At 43.5% G+C, this 17866-nt stretch overlaps 1 protein-coding gene across 12 annotated transcripts in view; it reads left to right on the forward strand.

Annotated features, from left to right (window-relative positions):
- The window catches only part of Dtnb (dystrobrevin beta), a 215318-nt gene that overhangs the window by 92005 nt on the left and 105447 nt on the right, over positions 1 to 17866 (forward strand). The gene's annotated exons all lie outside the window — the stretch shown is intronic.

The following is a 17866-nucleotide window of genomic DNA, read 5'->3' on the forward strand; positions in this document are numbered from 1 at the left end:
TGATGGCACATGCCTATAATCCCAGAACTTGGGAGACAGAGGCAGGGGGATCACTGCAAAATCAAGGGCCAACCAGGCCTGCATAGCATTGACCTTGGCTCAAAAGATAAAATAATGAGGAAGGGATTTGAATGCATTATTTCTTCAAAGAAATAATCAAATAGTCAACAAGCAAGTGGGAAAATGTTGAGTATAATAACCATTAGAGAAATAAAAATTTAAAAACCATGAAATGCTGGACATGATGATGGTCCATGCCTCTAATGGAGGTAGGTGTGGAAGGACCCTTTGGTCAAGGCAGGCTTAGGCTGCCTATTGAGATCTTGTCTTCAAACAAATAACAAAACAAAATTCATGTGAGAGGTCACACTCACAAGGATGGCTAAAATAAATAATGCTGACAATAACAAGTACTGACAGAGATAAGGAAATCTTAAATCCCTCATATGTTGACAGGGAGATTGTAAAATTGTTCAGCTATGTTGGAAGACAACGGGTTCTTGTGGTAGTTTGAATGAGAATGTCTCCTATGGGCTCATATGTCTGAATGCTTGGTCCCTAGTTAGTGGAACTGTTTGGGAAGGATTAGGAGGGATGGCCTTGTTGGAGTGTGTCACTGGGGGTGGGCTTTGAGTTTTCAAAATCTCACACCAGGTCCAGCATCTCTTTCTTTGCCTGCTGTCTGTGGGTCATGATGTAAAGCTCTCCACTATTTCTCCAGCACCACACCCGCCTGCCTGCCAAAACACTCCACATGATGATAATGGACTAATAACCCTCTGGAGCTATAAGCAAGCCCCTAGTTAAATGTTCTTTTATAAGTTGTCTTGGCCATGGTGTCTCTTCACAGCAGTAGAACAGTAACTAAGATAGTCCTCAGCATGTTGAACAACATTGCCATGTGTTCCAGCAGTTCTAAGTATATACCCTTGAGGACTGAAACCTCAGTAGGAGGGTTTGGAGACTAAGGATTCATAGGAGAGGGGATCTGTAAGAGAATGGACAGAATCCCAAGGGGAGGAGCCTGCTTAATTGGCCAATAACCTTTTAGAGCTCTGAGCTCTTGAACACCATCTGAGGCCAGAGGGATCCTGGTAACAGTTATCAGCTTGGGATGTTTTAAATACTGTTTTTGTCAATTTCTGAACATTGCCCAACTCTGCTGTGTGTATTTGGAGGCACTATTTACAGCTGCAGAAGTGCTGAGTTTGAAAGCAGAACATTTGCAGTGGACCCAGCTGTGTGAAAAGATGGCGCTTATCAAAGAAAGGAGTGGTGTGTCGTTTATAAACAATAAAGCGCTTCCCTCCCAACTGCGGCCGGGTTATTCTTAGAGCAAAGAGATGGCGAGGCCTGCAGGGAAGCAGGCTGAAACCAAGCCGCCGTCCCGCAAAGAACCATTTCCCCTGGCTGTCATCACTCACCCACGGCCCTTTCTTCAATGTCAGATCCTCTTTGATTTGTACAGGTGGCCGCCAGAGCCAAGCCGGAGAGCGTCTGCTCTGCCTCCATGTGTGGGAACACCAGCGTTCCCTGACGACCCACCCAGCCATGTGAATTGTTCTATCGTCTCTGCAGTTTCTCAAGTCCACCAGTGATGACTGCTGTCTGCTTAAGATCCATACACATGGATTTAGGGGAGATTCTCCACTATATTAGTAACTGAATGTTATCTATATAATTTCCTTTTAGTGTCTGATTCATTGTCTGTTCATCTTCATTTAGTGTCCAATTATAAAAACACTCACATGCCATATGTATTCATGAGACCTTTGGCTCACCTTCAGCAGAACAGATACTGCCTCCTCCAGTGTTCCCTCCTGAGCTCTTTTCTGCCCTGGGTGCACCTCCAAGAAAGCTTCTCTGTAGTTCCAGATCTCACATGCCCAACACTGATAAACTTTCCAGTTCTTAACTCCAGACAATGCTTCTTATGTTGGTTCTGATGCCTCTACTCACTGACCTCACGGGCATCTCCGAGTCTTTACCTGCTCTCTGTACACAAACAGTTCTACTAATGTTTCCATTCATATTTTTAGACTTCTAGAAGGCAATTTATTCTCACTTCCAAAAAGCAATAGCTGAAGCTCTTGCAGATAGTTTACATACCTAACTTGGTAGCAAGAATTTCTAAAGCACCATTTCCTAACCTTCTCTGCAAAGGACCTCTTGCGGATTGCTCATTCACTATGCAGAGTACCAGGTCCCAGCCCTAGGAAGTCTCACTTAGTGGCCCTGGGTTGAGGCAGAGGAGACTTGTTTTATTTTGTTTCTCAAAGAAGTACCCAGAAATTTCTCAGGTCCAGGCACATTTGTCAAAGGCCGTGTCAGGGCGGCACTAAGCAGCCGAGATGGCCTTCCCTCGCTGGGTTCGGGTGTGCTGTGCATGCTGCCGCTTGGCCGCTCATGTTGCCCTTCTCTAGACCTCTCAGAGTTGTTCGTGGCAGCTGGGCACAGCCAGACAGTGGGCAGCCTTGCCGGCAGAGAGCCCTGTGCTCTGGACTTTGTTCATCAGTGCGGAGGGTGCAGGACTGGAGAGGGGGGCCAGGCACAGACGCATGGAGATCTCTCTGCCTCACTTTCCAGATCTCATCCTCCTTGGCCTTCCTTTCTGGGGACACTGGCTGCTTGTGTGACTCCAGCTCTTCGGGACTTGTGACCCTGATCCTTTTCCCTTCAGCTGGCTGTACCTGTTGTTTGTCAGCCCATAAAGTCCGGGTTGTGCTCGACTCCATTTCTTCCCACCGTGCAGTCTGTGAGCGTGTGAGAGAGAGCCGAACAGCCGTCCGCTCAGCACTGGCTAGAAGCACCTTCCAAAACAAGGTTACCTCTTCACAATGTGGTATTTTGAAAGCTCTTAGGTCTTTGATCCGGGGGTTTTCTTGTTTATTCATAGTCAGCAAGCAGTACGGCAGCATGAAACTATTTGTAGTTGCCTGGTATACTGTATTTTCTTACGTTTATGCCTTTGAGTCTGGTGTCCTAGCTGCCTTTATCTCCTCTCTTCCCCATCTTCCCAGCTTGTCTTTGCCAAATCCTCCGTATCCTGTAAAAATTAGCTCAGTGGTTGCTTCTTTTCCTAGTTGCCCAGGCTGATGGCCATCTCTTCATGGTTTCCTGTAGCACACAGAATAACTTTTTCCGAAGTATTTATCTCACTGTTAGGACCATCTCTGTTTTGTGTGTTATTGTGCACATATTCCATCACTGGTCTTTAGTGTGCTACGGTTAGCAGCCCTTACAAACCAATTCCCTGGCACACAGCTTCAGTGTTGATTAAAGACATTAGGAAAGTTAGGGTTTCTCACTTGTTCCTGTTTTAAATGATTTGTGGCCTTTGAAGTGTTTGTGTTATGCCTACCCCCACTTGCAGAAGAATGTAGGAGAGGAAGAACATCCAGGTTTGGCAGAGGGTAGGAAAGAGGAGTTTTCAGGATTCTGGTGTAGGGCGTGACTTGTTAGGTCTGAAGGACAAATCTTAAATTACATACAACCTTAGGCCCAACAACCTTCCATGTAGGAGTTCTCCCAAAACCACGTCTGTAGCAAGCACACTAGGACTTTTGTGTGAGGATGTCATGAGCATAATTCAGAGTGGCTGAAAGAAGAGAGTAAAAATATCAGCCAGCCAGTAGTGAAATGGTTACGTTTACTAGGAGGCTTGGAAAGAGATGGCTCAGAGTTAGGACCACTGGATGCTCCTCCAAAGGACTCAGGTTTGATTCGCAGCATCCATGGAGCAGCTCACAACTGCCTGTAACTCCAGTCCCAGAGGATTTAATGCAGCAGCCGTGTGTGTGGTACACAGGCACACATGTTGGCAGAACACGCATACACATAAAAATAATTTGAAAATTTTACTGTGGTGTGTAAGTACTGTGGAGTCCTATGTGGTAGTCTGTCAGAGAGCTGTGTACAGCTATGGAAGAGGTATGTAATATAATATGTGCATGTGTTTGTGTGTGTGGAGAGCTAGGGATTAACCCTGGTTCCTAATGCTTTCTAGACAAGTGCTCTGACACTGAGGAGCATCCCCTGCTCCCCCTACCCTTTTTTTATTTTTTACTTTTTCGGGGGAGTTGGTGTGGTACCCAATGATCCTCCATCTTTAGTTTCTAAGTGCTTGGGACTATAGGTATATGCCATCATACCCAATGTATAATTGTTATTGAATGAGAGAAACAGGTTGCATAAAACTATATTCTACATAGTATAATCTTATTTTTGTAAGAGTAGATGATTTTGCTTGTGTTTACTATTTCCTTGTTTATGCCTAGGAACCTGTTTAGAATAGTAGACAAGGGGGAATTCTGCTCATCAAGTTACATTATTTAAATATTATGTTGCACCACTTGATTTTTTTTTCTAGTGCACATGCATGTGGGGGGAGTGCACATGTGTGTGAGTGCATGTGGCAGAGGACAACCTCCAGGTTGTCATTCTTAGGAACACTATCTCCCTCCTTTGAAACAGGGCCTATAATTAGCCCTGGACTCATCAGTGAGGCTAGCCTAGTGAGCCATAGAGACCTTCTCTCTCCTTTCCCATCTCTGGCATTACAAGCGTGTGCCACCGTACCTGGCATACTTGGGTGGGCTCCGGGGGTCTAACCCAGGCAAGCACTGTGCTAATCGAGCCGTTCCCCCAGCCTGTACATGAGTAGAGGCCAGAGGCCAGTGTTCAGGTGGTGGTCCTCTGTGTCTGCCGTGGGCTCTGGACATTGAACTCAGGTGTGTCTCGAGCGGTTAAGTGATTTTACCTGCTGACTCACCCACCTTCCCAGCCCTTCTCTCCTACTGTTAAAGAAATACATCTTTTTAAATTTTGTTTTTGAAACAAGATCTTACTCTGTCGACCAGGCAGGCCTAGAACTTGCAGCGATCCTCCTGTCTCTCCTTCCCGAGTGCTGGATGACAAGCATGTGCTGCTCTAGCTGGCTGGTTATTTTCAGTGCCATCTAGAATTCAATTCTTCAAGTATTCCAGATCTTGTTTGCTCCCTTACGAATAGACATTCAGCTGTTTCTGGTTTTCTGCCTTCCAAATGTAGTTTCAGCGGTTCTTTTTTCTCTTCTTATGTGGTATGGAGAGTGATCTAGTGCATGCTTTTAGGCCAGGACTCCCTGTGCATTTTCAGTAGTAAAACGGTTTAATCTGATGAGGCCTTCCTTACTGCTTTGCATTCCTACTGCATGCGAACTTGGCTGTGTGTTCGCATCCTTGTTTATAGATAGCATGCTGCTTCTGTGACTTCTTGTATGCACTTGTGCACATCCATCTGAAGGCCCGAGAAGGACCATGGGGTCTTGTCGCATCACTGTCGTTGCCTTTTTCCCTTGACAGAATCTGTCACCGACCCCGGAGCTCGCTGACTGACAGGTGCCCCTCCCAGGCTGGCCGGCCAGAGGGCTCCATTGGTTCTCCTGTGCCCTTGCCTCCTTGCCCCAGTCCCCCAGAGCTGAACTCAGGGCCTCATGTTTGCATGGCAAGCTCTCTCTCTTATCCACTCACCTAGCCCCTCATCCTCCTGATACGGAACCGTCAATTCCCGTATAAAGCCGCAGAAGTAAACAAGTGAGATGTGAACTGCCAGTCAAACCACACCGAGGGATGTTCCTCCCTTCCAGCCCTTCCCAGTTATAGGCGTTGTTTTTCTTACTAAATCTGCATCCTCTTGGCTTAAAAAATAGTATGCAGAGAAAAAGAATTCGGTCCGTGAACTCAAATTGTGGTTTTATTGGGTACTGCAATAGCTGGGGTGGTGCCTTCCCAGTGTGTGCTGTGGAATGCCAGACGCCACTCAAGAACATTGCGGGGATCAGTTCAGGACTTCTCCTTCGTGTCGCCTTGATGCGACAACTTTATTAGGAAAATGTCGACCCCAGGCTTCGCCTCTGTGCATTCACAATTTCATCAGTCCTAAAGGGGCTGCATTTAAGGCAGCAACCCTCCATCCTCCGTCCTTCATGCCCCTCTCAGCCCCGGGGGTGTCCTGAGTGGGAGAACGACCGCTGGCCTGGCCGCTGTGGCCTCCTAGAAATATCGCTATGGATGCTGAGTTCCAGCAAGTTTTTCTTCTGGAAAGGCAACTGAAGGGAGTTGCTGAGTGCTGTGAGACGCTGCTGTTCCTCCTGAGCTGCGGAACAGGTGGGACAGCCGCGGCCTCTTTCGTAGGTAAAGGGGTTTTGTAATTTGTAGAGACATGTTTCAGAAGCTGCACGACAACCAATTATATTTAATTCTTTAGTCATAGTTTCTTGTCAGAGAGCTTCTACTCTTAAATCTTGGAAGATTAACAAAAATTACACGAATTACATTTCTCTCATACATAAGTCATTAAAAAATACAGCTTTATTAGGTAGGTGAAGCTGGGGCTCAGCAATTCTAATTTTCACTTTTGAAAAGCAAAGTTCAAAAAAATGTGTATTTTAGAATGAGGATTCCATTTCGAGCTGGTGGAGCGAGGACATGCTTTGTAGCCTTTTCCATCTTACTTCAATAAGTTTCCAAATACTTAAAACTGGTAAGTTAGCATCTGAAAAATCATTAGCAGATACACTAACAAGGGAAGAGGAAGACAAACCTTGGCTGTAGAATATCCACGAGAAGCTGGTCTAAAGCAAGGGTAGGAAGTAGGGTAGGGAAGTGCGGATGCCTCCGCCGCCACCAGCGCTGCTGCCGCTGCCGCCACCAACGCTGCTGCCTCTGCCACACTGCAGGTGGAACAATGCCTGGAGACTTTGCACTTGGAAGTAGCTGCAGTGGGAGAGCAAGGGGTCCAGACAGTTAACGGGGTGACTATGGCCCTGTGCATGCGATGGAGGCATCTCTAGCAGATTCAGTGAGTCCAGGAGCGTGGGCGGCAGAGACAGGGCAGTGTTCCTATGCTGGCGGGATCTAGGAGAGGAGGGAGTCCCCTGCCTAGGAGACGGCAGAGGTCTTACACTAGGGCGTCCTTCTGTCCCTCCTGCACACTCCTGAGAACACCTCCTTCGCTTCAGCTCCAAGAGGGCATTACAATAGAGCAGGAAGCTCTGGCTACAAAGTGGAGCACTTGGGTCGAAACCACTCATAAGGAGGGCCACACAGCCAGGCAGAGAAGGTTCAGAAATAGAATTAAGAGAATAAGTAAGCTACATTTGAAATTTCTCTCTCTCTCTCTCTCTCTCTCTCTCTCTCTCTCTCTCTCTCTGTGTGTGTGTGTGTGTGTGTGTGTGTGTGTGTGTGTGTGTCTGTACAACTCCCAGGAGTCAGTTCTTTCCTATCACCCTGTGGGGCCCGGGGACTGAACTCATGTAGTCAGTCTGGGTGCAAGTCTCTCTACTCACTGACTGACCCATCCCACCTCTCCAAAACTACATTCATAGAACGTCCACTTCGTACTTTGAGAGATAAGAGTAGTTTTTTTTTCTACTAAAAATAATTAAACTTTAAAAAATTTACATTTTATTTTATGTATGTGGATGTTTTGTCTACATGTGTAACTTTGCACCATGTGTGAACCTGGTGTCAGTAGAGGCTGGATAAGGGTATCAGATCCACTGGAGCTGGAGTTACAGATGTCGTCAGCCATTGCGTGGGTGCAGGAATTGAACCTTTGAACCCTCTGGAAGAGCAGCCAGTGCGAATAACCACTAAGCCATTTCTCCATACCCAAAATTAAACTTTAGACTACAAAAAAAAAAAAAAATTTCAGAGTCAGGTGTAGCTGCACACACCTTCAATCCTAGCACTTGGGAGACAGAGGCAGGCAAATTTCTGTGAGTTCGAAGCCAGTCTGGTCTACAGAGCGAAATCCAGGACAGCCAGGGCTATACGGAGAAATGCTGTCTTGGAAGAAAAAAAAAAGATGACTATGATCATGATGATGATGGAAAAAAGGAAAAGAAATTCAGTGACGGGCTGGTAAACAGTGTTCACAGTAAAGAGTGAATATATGAGCTGGGCTCTAGAAGGGAAGAATATCTGCAAATGTGTTACATAAGGAAAAGAAGAAAAAATTAGGGCCTGGGGATGTGCATCTAACAAGAGGCTGAGAAAGCAGCTAAAGAGAAGGCAGAGAGGTGACATTTAGAGTGAACAGATCCAGTGTCTAGATGGTTAGCCAAGCACACCTTGATTATTTTCATTCATCTGGACCCAAACCATCAGAATGCTAAAACATTAAGTTAGGTTAATAACCAATATCCTTCATGACTGCCAACAAGAAAGGGAGTATTTCGGGACTGTTTGACATCTTTCAGTGAAGAAAGTTTGTGTTCAATAACAAGCCGCAGAAAGCATTGCCTGCTGGGGGTCCTTTACTGCTGGATGCTCTGGAGCAGACTCAGCCTGGGGACCCCAGCCACGGGTAGTGTTGACCAAGACTACAAGCGAGGTTACTGCAAGACAGTTTATTGTGTGTGTGTGTGTGTGTGTGTGTGTGTGTGTGTGTGTGTGTGTGTGTGTATGAATGTGTGCATGTGTGTGCTTATGTGAGCCTGCATGTGGGTGCGGGATCTGAACTCAGATCCTCTGCAGCCTCTCACAAAAGGCTTTAGAAAAGCTGACTCCTTAAGAAAAAGGAACGAGAAAAAGAGAGCCTGCTTCCAGGAGGTTAGAACGTTGAAAAACTGAAGCTGTAAATGTTTGCTGAGCTGAAGTATCCAGTGTAACGTTCTACCAACAAGTTACATAGTCACGTCCTTAATCCTAGCTCTTGGGAGAGAGAGACAGGTTTGTGAGTTCTAGGCCAGCCCGGGTTACATAGCAAGTTCCAGGCCCGTCAGGGTTATATAAAAAGACTATCTCAAAAAGAAAAATAAATTAAAAGTAGTTTAACCGAGAGAAATGAAACTCTAGTTGTATGTTCCAGTATGGTAGTCATTAGACACGTGTGGCTATTTAATTTTAAGTTAAAATTTAAATTTAAAATGAGTTTCTTACATGCAATAAAGATATCATGTGTGCCCAGTTGCTACCATACCGGAGAGTAGAGAAACAGCACATTTTCCCTTAAAATTCTGTTGTATAGCACCACTCCAGGGGGGGTGTCCATTGGATACAGCCTCCCACAACAACAACAACAACAACAACAAAATCCCTCTGTGGCAGCATTGCTTAACAACTCAGACCAGAGGAGCTCCAGGACAGAGCCCAGTCCCTGCTGAAGGAAAGCTCATTTTCAGAGAGGGAAAATCCAATCACCGTGAAGGAGAACCAGCAAATAAAAGCACACACGAAACATAAATGAACAGATCAAGAACTTTAGAAAATGGTGTGTTAAAAATACTAAACAAGGGGTTGGGGATTTAACTCGTGGTCGAGTGAATGCTTGCCTAGCAAGCACAAGGCCCTGGGTTCAGTCCTCAACCCTGAAAAAAAAAAAAAAAAAAAAAACTAAACAAATGAACTTGGAATATAAAAATAATTGTTTGGTTTGATAGAAGGAGGTCCTCTGTTGTGCTGCTATATTTCCCAGGCTGGCCTCAAAACTTGTTCTTTGGCACATCTGTGTGAGCCTCCTGAGTGCCGAGATCACTGGTGTTTAAGCTGCCACATCTGGCTATCAACTTAAAAAATAAAAAATAAAAAAAGGAACGAATGAATATGAAAAAAGAGGCCAAATAGAATCCAAGAAATACAGAACATTAAGGATCAGCTCAATGAAGGGGCCGGATAACAGGTGAGAGGCAGCCAGAGTGAAAATGGGAGAACGAGGAGTCGATTTTGAAGAAGATCCTGAGGCTGCAGAATACTGAACACAGATAAAAGATGGACAATGGCGGATGACTGTGGAAGGACTTGAAGAGGAGAGTGAATAGAAGGTTGTAGAATTCTGTGCCCAGCTCATCTATTTAGGGTAAAGAAAGAGTAAGTTTTTTTTTTTTTTTTTTAAGAAATCCATTGTGATTGGAGCAAAGAAAGGATAATACTTGGAGGACAAGTAAATTGAAGGGAGGGGAGAGTTGGGACGTGGGAATGGTGCATTTAGTGGAATTGATAAGCATGGGTAAATCTAAGCCACAAATAGTAGCAAACAATACTAGTGATAGTTGGTTAGCACTAACCGACTTCGCTGGGATTAAAGTAAGTCGCAGCGAACACAGCTGTGACATGGGACGGGTTGAGACATGATTCGATTGAAAGGATTTTAAGTTGCTGAATAAAGTGTTCATGTTAAAATATAGGAGATTCCAGACTTACTGGAAGATTTAATAGGCTTTGGATCAAGGGCCTTCCACGGCAGGGTACTTTCCTGCCCGAATCCTTTCAGATGGTATGGCCTGGAGCTCAGGATGATGTTCCAAAGGGGGCAATTAGAAGTGAAATGACAGAAACGGCCTCAGAGGCACCAATCTTAAGCTTTTTCTGGTAGGCTGTTCGTCTCCCAGGTGTCAGGGCCTGTCATCGTGTGCCCTGGCTGAAGAGTGTGCCATGTAAGGAATTAGCTGGAGGCTCCTTGAAAATACGGCGACATGAGCTCAGAACTTAAAAACAAAAGTGTCTTAGAGCCCGGTCCGTGGCCGTCAGAGGAATCAAGTCCCAGCTCTGGTATGGGAAAGCCCACAGCAACAATGGTTTAGGTACAGGTCACCTCCTGGTGCCCACGGTGACATCTGCCCCACATCTGGAGGCTCTGTGTCCTGATTGAGATACTCGGATGTCCCACACTGAGCTCTGGATGTAGCTTCTCTCCAGCTGCTCTGAAGAATACCACGTTGTTCTGGGATGCCTCTCCTGCCTTCTGCATACTCTTTCTCTAAGTACCATGACTGTTGAGGAGCTGGCTTTTGGCTGGAAAGAGTAATAAGACATGCCTGGCTCTGTGAGCTTTGGTGTCTCTACTGCATTTTAAAGTTTATTCCCATAATAGCCGAGGAGTCTTTTTAGTCCCATAAAAGCACCCATGGAGTCTTTGTACGGAAAGGCCCATTAGGTGTTAAGGCTCTTATTATTGTTACCCCCACCCCGTGTGTGTGTGTGTGTGTGTGTGTGTGTGTGTGTGTGTGTGTGTGTGTGTGTGTATGTATTCAAGCAGTAAAATTGCCAAAATTTAAGATAGAATAAAATGAGAACTTAAAATAATTCTGGTCCTGTGCCATTTCCGAGATGTTAAAAAAGTAAAGACACAGAAAAATGGAATATTAAGGTTTTTTTTTTTTTTAAGAAAAGATATAGCCAGCAGTACTAATCAAAAGACATTTCATAAAATCATATTAATCTTAGGAAAAGGACCTTGAGGCAAAAATCTTTATCAGAAAAATTAGAATGGTAGGTTTTATGTGATCCATGTTTTATCGCGGTTTTAAAGAGTCCTTACCAGAGATGGAGCTTATCGAAGATAAAAAGATGAACAATTCTACACTAATAACACCTAATAATATAGCTCTATGATTTAAAAATTCAATGGGCCTGTGAGCTGGCTCGGTGTAAAGGCACTTGTCACACGCCTGATAACCAGTGTTCTATGCACTGGACTCACAGGACAGGAGGAGAGAATCAGCTCCCATAAGTTGTCCTCTGACCTCCACACGTGTGTCATGGCTCATGTGCTCCCACATATAAAAATAATACGTGTAATAAATTAAGAGCACAATCAAAGTTGAGACATACGTAAGCAGGTGGCCTTAACAACCTTTCTCAGCAACTGTTAGACTTAGTAGATAAAAATGAAGACTGTAGGAAATTTGGACATGGGCCGGGTGGGTATCTCAGTTGAAATAGTATGTGATTTACAAGCATAAGGACCAAGTCCAGTCCCCAGGGTATAGTGGAATGTGCTTGTAACTCCAATACTGGGAGCTTTGCTGAGACTCCCTAGCCAGGCAGTCTAGCCTAATTGGTGAGCGCCATGCCTGTATCGAAGGAGGTGTATAGCTCCTGAAGCGGTCCTTTGGCCTCCATTCATGTGTGCATGCAGGTGCACATGCACTTGCACACATACATGTACTCCCCACATGCACACATGGAATGGGAGAAATCCACGGAGTCTGCTTTAAGGGCAAAGGAATTTATTTGGGGGTTAACTCACTACCATGGGAGATTTATCTTAGGGTCCGGGAAAGCTGAGCCATGTGCCATGCTGATTTGTCTGGTCCAAGATCTCAGCATCCAATACCATGAGGAGGCAAAGAGAGCGCTGTGTACGTGCATCCCAGGTCTTAAGGGTCCCCAGCAGCCACACCCCAGAGGCAGATACTTCAAGGTCATAGGTGGAACAGCTACCCACTACACATATGTATATATAAACAAAATAAAGTTATTTTTACAAATCTGATTGTTTCCATTACTGATTACATTATTAGAAAACACATAAAAGAAACCTCAAAGGGAATTCATGCCACATAGACTATATTCTCAGGGAATTCAGTAACAACCAAAAAGCTTCCGTGCATTTGGAGATTGAAAGCTTTGTTGACGTGAACAAATTCCTAAAACAGCGTTGCTATTCAAAACTGATTCCAGATGGAACAGAAAACCCAAATAGTTGGGAAGGCTGAGACATGAGTGTTGAGAGTTTGAGGCCATCCACGGCAAATATCAAAGCCTCGTCTCACAGGAGGAAAGGGGTGGCAGGGGGGGGGCACTAAGAGCATTGGGTTAGTAGCTTTATCTTTCCACAGAGGAAACAGTCGGGCCTGCCTGGAGGACTTTGCCTGAATAAACATTCAAATAAAAGATGAAATAAAAGATGCCAGCATTACAGAAAATTTCTCAGATCCTAGAAAAACTAATAAGCATTTCTACTTTATTTTTTTAGACTTTAATTATATTGGTACCATCAAGTTAGGAAATCATCAGAAAAAAAAAAGGAACATGACAAGCCACTTCTGTGCATAGATATAAATGAAATATAAACAAAATAGTGGAAAACAAATGAACAGCTGATCACCGAAGACACATCATGACCACACTTGCTTTATTCCAGAAGTTAAGGACCTAGTATTATAATTTAACATAGATTTATAGTATGATGGAGTGAATCCATATAATCATCTCAAGAAACATAGATGAAAACTTTACAAAATCCATTGAAAATCTAAACACGCATGTAACAACTCAAGAAAACCCTTAGAAAGCCACTAGTAGGAGAAATGCCCTTAACCTAGTGTGCGGTACTTTGCTAAGTCACGGCACCCATTATGTTTACTGCTGAGATACTGAGGCAGTTTGTTTTAGGATTTTAAGCAAAATAAGGAGATATGCTGCAGCTACTTTTATTTGCTGTGCTCTTAGCAATCCTGAACAGTAAAGTAAATAAGGAAAAGAAAAGCTGTTTCACTACTTGGTGACTGACAGTGTAGAAAGCTGGAGACATTTTCTGAATAAATCATTAGAATGAGAAACAGCATCCGGGCAACAAAGCTAAAAATATATGAATTAAGCTACATCAAAATGTAGAATTTAGGTGCATTCAATAATCAACAACGAAGAATCACTTTTGGAATGGTGGAAAACACATGCAAAGTAGCCTGTCTCATAAGAAGTTAATATCCTGAGTATATAAGGACCTACATCTCAACGAGAAACTCCTCTAATGCTGTTGAAAGATGGTAAAGATGAGCACATTCATGGAAAGGATTGTTCGGTGTGTAAAGGGGTCCCTTCCCTGCAGAGTTATCTATGGCTTTGTCAGCTCCCACTGAAGTCACAACAGGTTGTGTTTGTGAGTAGGGGTGTAAATGACAAATGTATTCTAAAATTCAAGTGGGACTGCAAAGAGTCCAGAAAAAAAATGATGCCAGGCATGGTGACTCACACCTTTAATCCCAGCACTCAGCGGGTAGAGGCAGGTGGATTTCTGTGAGTTCAAAGCAAACACTCCTCACGGACTCTTGCTGTGGCTGAATGGATGAGGTCGCATGCTGTAGTAATTAAACTGATGTATTGCCCAGGACAAAATGTCTGTTAAATGACTTTTATACAGTTGATTACCCTTATAGGGAAAAAAAATGGATTCTTGCCTCATACCTATCAAAATCTATCAGCGCTAGGTTGGGAGGAAAAAGGACTGTGAATTTGAGACTAGCCTGGGATATATAGTGAGTTTTTTTTTTTTTAAGAGTCATAGCTAAATATATTCAGACTTAAATATGAAATCTATAAATGACAAACCTTTAGTGCATGATGGGGGAGGTATGCACATGAAAGCCAGTGAACAATTCTGTGGAGTTGATTCTCCCCTTCCCCTTTCACGTCAGCCCTGGGGATCAACTTCACTCCATCCCTCCTGCACGGCCCCTGCTTCAAAAAACACTGTGTGTGTGTGTGTGTGTGTGTGTGTGTGTGTGTGTGTGTGTGTGTGTAGGGGTTCCCTTATAATCTAAGGGAAATGTTTCAACATAGAAAAGGCACAAAATAGGAAGAAAGTTACAAAATTGGCATGGCTAATATTTCAAGGTAGCTGTTCATCAAAAATATAATACAGTGAGGAACCTAAAGGAGAAATTATACAATATAGCTTTCCTAGGTTTAAAATACAAAAATATAAAGAATTGTGGCAAACCAGTAAGAGGGCCAGGCCTGATGGCATCTACAATTGTGATGGCAGTTGGATCACATGTTCAAAGCCATCCTCTGCTACATAATGGGTTGAGAAGAGCCTGAGCTACATGCAATCCTGTCTCAAAAAAGATTAAAAAAAAAAAACAAAAAACCGTAAGAGAAGGATAATCCCTACCAGCCTCCTAAACTGACTCTTTATCAATCTTTGAAACAGTAGGAGCAGTTATTTTAGAGAAGCTTGAACAGCCTACAAATATAGGAAAAGATACCCAATCTTTTTGCTTCTGAGGAAATTGCAAGTTGAAATCACAGTACCATTTGCTACCCACAGGCCTAGCAAATGTTGAAGTATCTGGCAGTGACGAGGGTTGGAGACAGTGTGGAGTTTCGGGAGCTCTCCACACAGCTCATGGGAAACTAGTGTGACTCCTTCATAGAGCAAATGAGTTGGCAGTGGTTGCCAAAACTGGAATGTACACGGCCATGCAAGCCAGTAGTCCCAAACTTAAGAAATTCTCACATGTGGCCATCAAGCATCATGACATAGAAAACCTAGTAGCAACATTGTGAATAATAGGACCATATGGAAACAAGCCATTACTCATTGTTCATCGGCCGTGGAGTGACCATCTAAATTATAGGAAACTAAGCATGAAAGTACCATCAGGCAATGAAAAAAAATGTATAAATTATAATTATCTATACACCCACATAGATAAATTATAACAGTTTTGAGTGAAAGAAAGCAAGCTGATGAACTTACATTTAGCCTCTGTAGGTTTTAAACATTTCTTCACAATGTCTCATTGTCTACCATTGTGAAAATAATAAAGCTAAGGGAATCATTAGTACAAAGTCCAAGTTAGTGCCCTACCAGGAGAAAAGGAGATAGGGTAGGAGGAGGTCAAGGGAGAACCCGCAAGAAACTTCAAAGTGACTGTCAGGTTGTTTTTCAGGCAGAATACTGGATAGATGGACATGATAACTTTTATAGTTTTATGGCTTTTAAAAAGTATAGCACATATTTTATACCCTCTTGAACTTAGTATGTAACCAAGGATGACCTTGAACTTCTGATCCTCCTGCTCAGACCTTCTGAGTGCTGGGATTACAGGAATACCACCACATCTGGTTTGTGTGGTACTGGGGATCAAACCCAGGGCTTTATGCATGGTAGATAAGCATTCTGCTGACTGAACTACATCCCTAGCCCAGTGTCTGTTTTGGAGGCTTGAAATGGGATGCTATCTTTTTTTATTATTTTTATTATTATCTATTTATTTATTGTGTTGGGGGTATGCATAGATTGCAGCACATATGTGAAGGTCAAATAATAGTTGTGGGAATCAGTTCTCTCCTTCTCCTGTGTGGCTCCTGGGCATCCCACACAGGTCATCAGGCTTGGTGGCAAGTGCCTTTATCCATCTGGCCTGCCCAGAATTGCAATTACTTGTTAAACCTTGACTTAAAGCAGTATTCTCAAGAACACTCCAGAATACTGTTAAGATTATTAAGGATTATAAATGCAGGCGCTTATTTCAATAGTCAAGTAGTTATTTTACTGTTGTTTACTAAGCCTTTGATTTCATGGCTGTTAGTGTTCAGAATGTAGGTACAGTGAATCTGTCTCATATAGACTACATGAATTAATGTCCCAGGTGGTTCTTTGGTATACCAACAAATCATGAAAATTAGTTGTAAAGGTGAATTAAACTACTGTGTTCTGTTTCCATTGGTTGGCTGTCTCCTACTTGTAATTCTCAAAAAATGAAAAGCTGAAAATAAAGCAAGAAAATTGTGTTCCATCCACATGTTCTAGTCTAAGAATAGGCTGTATAAATGCAGAGATGAATAAGACATAGCTGGTCTCTTCAGAAGCAGGAGTCTAGCGAGGATGGAAAAGTTCGACTCTGTGATCTAACATGGTCGGTGTGTGGGTGGGCATGTGCACAAGGTCATGGGTAGTCTGGAGAGGCGGCACTGACCAGTGGAGCGGTGAGAAACTCTTCACCGAGGAGACTCCAGAGGCCTGGGAAACAAGCAGGAGACATATATATAAGACTGGTGGGAGAGGACAGCCCTGGGAAAGGCGTGTGCCCAGGTCTCCAGACCTAAGGGACATGATGTGCATCTGCTGTGCTCCTTGGGGGTAGGAGATGAGAGAGGTGCAGGCTGGGAATGCATGTGCCTGTGTGGAACATGATGGTGTTCCTTTAGCTCTTGGTGTGTATGGATTATTAGCCTGTGAGAGCTACTAGGAGAAGGCCTTGCTCTCTAGGACCAGGGGTGGGTTAGAGGGGAGAGCCTGCAGCAAGCATGGCCACTTGTCAGTGAAAGGAAAAGGAGCAGAGAGCAGGGGGAGGGAGGGAGGAAAGTCAGAATTCCTACTGTGGTTTGCTCTATGTAACTTGAGGGGAAATAGGTTGGATGTAGACTTTTCCCAGAATAAAATGGGTTGAAGGATCCGTGGTTGCTAAGATATCTAAAACACAGTTTCTGAAGATGCTGGTATTGACTTTATTATAATCAAATATTGACTTTGCCTATATGGTCTTAAGGGAAAACAGATTTGTGTTTATGTGGTGTTAAAATACAGCGAGCAGAATATAAAAGTTTAATAGTGGTGAATGCCTATAAGTCCAACATTTGAGGCTGAGCAGCAAGATTGCAAGTTGAAGGCCAATCTGAGCTCCATCGTGGGTACCATTAATAAATGATAAGTGGGAATGCAGTATTGATGAGGCACATAGCTGCACACAGCTATACTTTCTATTCCAAGTGTCACATTTGATAATAAATTGTATAGACAGCAGACTTAAATATTCAAACTTATTGCTCATTAATATCCTGCCAAAATCTCAGACAGCAGTGTTATTTAAAGGGAATTGGATGGACAGCATACAGTGTATATAAAGAGCCTCTATGGGAATTTTCAGAGGCTGTGGGTGTATATAACCCAGAAGTACGAGACCCTGGGTTTACATGCCAGCTTAAAAAAACAGCAAGAGGCAGACTAAGTAAGGGCTATAGAATAGAATATTCTGTTCAATATAATTATGAAATTTTATTCACTTTGTACACATGTACTATTTCAATGAACAATCTTGGGAATTGATGTTTCTGCTTTCCAGAGAAATCAATAGAATTCCAACTTTTTTTTTCTGTACCTTGTAGTACATTATCATCTATCGTCACAGGTCTAGTGCTCACAGCTTGTATATAGACTTACACTTGTTTAAATCTGTTGGCCCTGACAGACCCTTAATGCCAAATGTTCTGGCTCAGTTTTTTGTTGTTGTTTCAAGACAGAGACTTATGTAGCCCAGGCTGGCTCAAATTAACTGGGTGTTTATAGATGACCTTGGACTCTTGATCCTGCT

The sequence above is a fragment of the Peromyscus leucopus genome, chromosome 22 (assembly GCF_004664715.2).
Source record: "Peromyscus leucopus breed LL Stock chromosome 22, UCI_PerLeu_2.1, whole genome shotgun sequence".
In the NCBI taxonomy this organism is placed as follows: Eukaryota; Metazoa; Chordata; class Mammalia; order Rodentia; family Cricetidae; genus Peromyscus; species Peromyscus leucopus.